Here is a 6581-nt window from a genome sequence, read left to right as displayed (position 1 = left end):
TTTCGGCTCAAATTACACATTGGCTGTCATCTAACTATCCATTCACAGAAAGCAGACAGAGGCCAATAACGAACAAGGTGTTGCTGCATGGTGGAGGTGAATGTCCGCCATGGCAAGATTTCTTGTGTGGACGTTTTTCCTCTAGACCCTCTTTCACTTTCCACTCTTTCTGTGGCAAGCAAATCCACTATAGCACTATTTTAATTGCTTTGTTGCCTGAGTGGGAGAAATTTGTGAGTGGGCACAGCTTTGCCCTACACCTCTTCCCTCTGTCTGCAGCCAGCCTGCCTAGCCTTCCCTCCTACGCCTTGCGCTACTTTACATGGTTCCTCCTTTGCCCTCCTTCTTGGTGCCAACCACTTCCTGCTTCTTGATCTCCTGTATCTCTTCTATTGACCATGACCTCCCCACCCCCCACCCCCAACCTCATGCCTGGCACATCCACAGGAAACAGCATTTGAATATGAACAACAGCATACTAGGGCAAAACCAGTTCTCTTTTGTCTATATCTCTTAACTTACTTAAGGGTCTTCCCACTGGTGGGATCCAAAAATTTTAGTAACAGGTTCCCATGGTGGTGGGATTCAAACTGTGGCATAGCGCCAATGGGGCTGGGCGGGGAATGACAGGGGCGTGGCCGGGCATTCCAGGGGCAGAGCACTCCTGGGCGGAGCTGTGGCAAGGAATGTACGCAGGCGCAAGCTGCCACGCACGCCGGTGCACCTCCTGCCAGACTGCTTCAAGTTCTGCACGCTACTGCTGAGAGGAGGGGCGTAACTAAGGCAAAAATCACGTGGCAAAATCACCCATTAGTAACCCCCTCTCGGCACACACAAATAATTAGTAACCTACTCTCGGGAACCTGTGAGAACCTGCTGGATCCCACCTCTGGGTCTTCCTCTGACTCATTCTCCTCGTGACCATCTATGTTGCAACACTCATTAAGGGTCTTTTCCTGTGTTGTCCAACACCTGGTAAAACCCATCAAGATAATGGGTCGGCCATCAGGTCAATGGTCTGACGCTCAAAACCATTACCTCACCTGGAACAGCAGGAAAAATCCTTTGTTAAAGGATTTCCTTTGCCCCAAGACATGTTTTTCCCTATAAAAGCATGCCTCAGCCCCCAGTGTTTAATATTATCACACACCACCATGGTACTTGATAATATTGTTCCATCAGTGCTGATCATCCAGAGCAGGGTCAGCAACCTTTAACACCCAAAGAGCCATTTGGACCCATTTTCCAGGAAAAGAGAACACTTGGAGCCGCAAATACTTTCTTACATTTAAAATGAAGATAACACTGTATGTATTGGGTTTTGTTATCCTTTACACTCTGTATAAACAATTATAGGGTGTTGCTTATGAAATCCATGCAGTGCTACAGGGAAAATTATATTTTGAACATTTTGAACAATTATATTTTGAACATATATTTGAACATTTTGAACTCTTAAAAAATAATTTTAAAAAACACGCCAAGTTGAAGGTCTCTTTCAAATGAATTAAAAATCTGAACTTAAATTATCCACGTAGCAAACAAAAAAATGCCGTGAGGGCTGCTAGCTTGGGCTCCTCTCCTTTCCAAGGAGGCTGCCCAGCTTTAGAATCCCACCACTGCTTCTTCCCATCCCCAACCTCACAATGAGGTTTAGGAGGTCCTGAAGGTACTACCAGACTCCAATTTTTTATCCCATTTAAATAGTGAAGTGCTTGAAAATCAAGTGGATGGAACTGTGGCTCCCTCCAAGGGGTTGCGAGAGAGATGGGTGCCTGTGCCAGACCTGATTGCACTCACACACCACCACCACCCCTGGATTTGCCCTTCCACAACGCAGCCATGGATACCTTCTTCCCATCCCCAGTCTCACAATGAAGTTTAGGAGGTCATCCATCTGGTCTTCAAGGTACTACTGGACTCCAAATTGCAGACCGGGATCTGCGGTCCAATTTATTCCTACATGCCCCTCCTGGGAAATAAGCAACAGAGGCGTATCTAGGCAAACTGGACCCCGGGGACAAACCCTGAGTTTGGCGCCCCCCTCCCAAATATGGGCAGCCACCCTCCCCCACCATGACCAAACAATGCACCAGCTCGCAAAACACTCCCATCCCCAGCAAAACATACATGGCTCTCTCCCTACCAACTCTTTCCTAATTTTGTCCTCACATCAACCCTATGAGGTAGGTTGTTAGCCTGAAAAACAGCTCCAAACCAGTGCAAGTGGGTATTAAGCATGTAAATCTCTCACAAATCATCCCCAGCAAAACATTTACCAAGCAACATAAGAACATAAGAAAGAGCCTGCTGGATCAGACCTCAGCCCATTTAGTCCAGCACTCTGCTACTCGCAGTGGCCCACCAGGTGCCTTTGGGAGCTCACAGGCAGGATGTGAAAGCAATGGCCTTCTGCTGTTGCTGCTCCTGAGCACCTGGTCTGCTGAGGCATTTGCAATCTGAGATCAAGGAGGATCAACATTGGATCAACTTCTCCTCCATAAATCTGTCCAAGTCCTTTTTAAAGCTATCCAGGTTAGTGAACATCACCACCCCCTGTGCAGCATATTCCAAACACCAATCACACGTTGTGTGAAGAAGCGTTTCCTTTTATTAGTCCTAATTCTTCCCCCCAGCATTTTCAATGGATGCCCCCTGGTTCTAGTATTGTGAGAAAGAGAGAAAAATTTCTCTCTGTCAACATTTTCTAACCCATGCATAATTTTATAGACTTCAATCATACCCCCCCCTCAGCCGTCTCCTCTCCAAACTAAAGAGTCCCAAACGCTGCAGCCTCTCCTCATAGGGAAGGTGCTCCAGTCCCTCAATCATCCTCGTTGCCCTTCTCTGCACTTTTTCTATCTCTTAGATATCCTTTTTGAGATGTGGCGACCAGAACTGTACTCCAATACTCCAAGTGTGGTTGCACCACTGCTTTATGTAAGGGCATGATAATCTTTGCAGTTTTATTATCAATTCCTTTCCTAATTATCCCCAGCATAGAGTTTGCCTTTTTCACAGCTGCCATGCATTGAGTTGACATTCCCATGGAACTATCAACTAAGATGCCTAAATCCCTTTCCTGGTCTGTGACTGATAACACTGACCCCTGTAGCGTGTATGTGAAGTTTGGATTTTTTGCCCCTATGTGCATCACTTTGCATTTTGCTACATTGAACTGCATTTGCCATTTCTTAGGCCACTCACCTAATTTGTAAAGGTCTGCTTGGAGCTCTTCACAATCCTTTGTGGTTCTCACCACCCTACATACTTTGGTAATTAGGAAAGAGAGTTGGTGGGGAGAGAGCCATGTATGTTTTGCTGGGGGTGGGGGGTGATTTGTCAGCATCACATCTCACAAATCACCCCCCCACCCCACCCCCAGCAAAACATACATGGCTCTCTCCTCATCAACTCTCTTTCCTAATTTTGACCTCACACCAACCCTATGAGGTACGTTGTTAGTCTGAGAAACAACTCCAAGCCAATGTCAGTGGGTATTAAGCATGTAAATCTCTCACAAATCACCCCCAGCAAAACATTTACCAAACAAATGTCAGCATCATCCCTTGCTTCCCAAGGTTCACAGGTTTGGGGAGGAAATGTGGGACAGCCATCCTGCATTTGAGAGTGAGTGTGCTCAGTCCCACATGCAGGATCATTCTCTCTTTCCCCCATATTTTATTTATTTATTTATTTTTCAAATTTATATCCCGCCCAACCCCCGAAGGGCTCTGCTTCCCAAGGCCCACAGGCCCGAGGTGGGGGGAGTGAGACACCCTGGCCCATCTTCTAACCAGCCTGTCATTAGGAAAGAAGGCTGCCAGCAAATAGCTGCTTCAGCAGACCCGCATGCATGAGCTAGTCCAGCCATTAAAGACTTTCCTGTCCACACCCTGAACCTGCACACCTCGTATAGTAAGAGATATTTTATATGCCTAGCTTGAAGCTAATATCAAATGTTTTGTTGGCAACATGGTGGGTCACATGTCGATTTCTTATTCTTAATGTAGCAAACGTATGAAATTCTAGAATGTTATCTTCAGAAACATTAAGCAGGTCAGGAATGATTTAAACTCCTTCAGAACTGGCGAAGCATGTGGATCTGGAGACGAAAGCAAATTTACTTTCTGCTGCAAAGGTGGCTGTTTCATACTGCTTAAAAAAATATTCTAATTCCCCCAGTACTGGATTTCCCCCAATATTTGGGATATAGGGTCTTAAATGCTACTTGCCACTAGTTTACCATTGTATATTTAAATATTGTTTTATCAGCATATTAAAAACACACAACGAGAAAGAATTTGGAGATTCTTGGTTTGGAGGAAAAGATTAGAGTTCTTATAAAATTATGCATGGTGTGGAAAAGGGGAGAGAAATAACTTTTTCTCCTCCCAAAATACCAGACCCCAGAGGCATCTGATCAAGTTAATGGGCAGTGGAGTCAAGACACACACAAAAACATAATCTCATAATGTTTGTTTTAATACTCAGTTAAGTTCATAACATTATGAATTAGTCTGATTAGTTGCCATCATTAGACACTGCACGTTAGAACATCCTTAGTTGTCCATTCAGTGCCGTGTATTCATTGCCTTCCTCTTACATATCAAGTTGAGCTGCTTAGAATGTCGAAAGTTAAGGGATATACACTAAGTAGATGCACAGTCTCTACAAGTTCTTTCCGCTTGCCCTTTTCCCACTCCTGTTTATCAGACAGAGATTGAGGATTACCTGAGTCAGCCAGTTCTGGAGCGGTGTCCAATCTCTCTTTCTACTGCTGATGTAGTTCTTGGGATGTGTATTTTGATGCTGGGTGGAGGAGCCTTTTTAAAGTCCTTCACTTCTGTGGAGGTGTTGTGACATTTCTACTTCCTGCACCTGAAGCTTTTTTCCTCACTGAAACAGCATCATAATTTCCCTAACAAGGAGTCACCCAGAGGATCTGTGACCCAAAGGTGAGAGACCGTGGCTTCTGCTTGTTTGCTTTCCTTTTTTTCTTTCTTTTGGGTGTCCCTAACTTCCCACATTTCATTGGGAAGGCCCAAAGAGACTGTTAAGGAGAATCATACCTATCTTGCAGAAGCCTGTGATACTATCCCTCAAAGTTGATAGAGGAAGAACTCACTGGTGATTGGTGTTTGGAATATGCTGCCACAGGAGGTGGTGATGGCCACTAACCTGGATAGCTTTAAAAAGGGCTTGGACAGATTTATGGAGGAAAAGTCGTTCTATGGCTACCAATCTTGATCCTCCTTGATCTCAGATTGCAAATGCCTTAGCAGACCAGGTGCTCAGGAGCAGCAGCAGCAGAAGGCCATTGCTTTCACATCCTGCAGGTGAGCTCCCAAAGGCACCTGGTGGGCCACTGCGAGTAGCAGAGTGCTGGACTAGATGGACTCTGGTCCGATCCAGCAGGCTAGTTCTTATGTTCTTATGTTCTCATGGTAGGGTTGCTAGGTCCCCCCGGTCATCAGTGGGGGATCAGAGGTAGGGTTGCCAGATCAAGGTTGAAGAACCTCCTGGAGATTTGGGGATGAAGTCTGGGGAGAACAGGGACCCCAGTGGGGTACAATACCATAGAGCCCGCCCTCCAAAGCATCCATTTTCTCCAAGAGAACTGATCTCCGTAGTCTGGAGATGGGCTGTAATTTCAGAGCATCCCCAGGTCCCACCTGGAGGCTGGCATCCCTGGCTCATGTCTCCATTCTGAGGACCAAACTTGGATCCTTTGGGGGGGGGGGGCAGAAAGGTGGCAATATGCATTTTTAAATAAGCTTTTCTAGAACTCTGGGAACAGTTTTTTTGTTCTGAAGGAAGCATCCATGCAATTGTCTCAAAGTCCTCAGAAGTGTCCTCAGAAATACCTTCATCCAGTGCTTGGTGTGAGAGGTGCCCTGAAGAACGAAGCCTGTAGAGATCATTGTTGGAAGGTAGTCATCCAGCCATCCAGCCCCTGCATCCAGCCTGTTCTGCCCCACCTTGTCATAAATGCCCACCCTGGAGAATCCCGCGACTGACAGCACCACCCCTCGGCTCACCAAAAGGAGCAGGGACTTCCAGGAAACCAGCAGCAAGAAGGAATGATATCAAAGAAAACCCTGGAGAGCCTGAGCAGCAAAAGCAAGCCTCAGCAGTTCCAGAAAACAGGGTGGAGGAAGTACAACAATGTAATGTCTCTGAGTCGCAGCCAACACAGCAATCCTCAGACATGCTCCTAGGACAGCCATCGAGTTTAATAAAGAAAGAAGCCTGGAGACACGAAGTCTCTGAACAGAGAACAAGAACTACAAGAGAGCAACAGCTGGCTCATGATGTTAGCAATCCAAGATGGCACTCATTCAGAGCTCCAGCAATTAAATTAATTTATGACCTAGGAGGAGTAGAGGTGTTTATTTTGTGGCCTTTGAGGGTTTGTTAGTGCTAGTGTTAGTGTATGTTAACTGACTGAAGTGTGAAGGGAATGGAGATGTACACAGAGGATTTACACAGCATGCGTCTCCGTTTCCCCTCCGTCCGTGTTCGTCTGCTGCTGGCCTGCTTTTTCATTCCAGTGAGCAATGTTTTGGCAAGCGATGGGC

This window comes from Sphaerodactylus townsendi, linkage group LG03, assembly GCF_021028975.2.
Source record: "Sphaerodactylus townsendi isolate TG3544 linkage group LG03, MPM_Stown_v2.3, whole genome shotgun sequence".
Taxonomy (NCBI): Eukaryota; Metazoa; Chordata; class Lepidosauria; order Squamata; family Sphaerodactylidae; genus Sphaerodactylus; species Sphaerodactylus townsendi.
Note: the sequence above shows the minus strand (reverse complement) of the source record.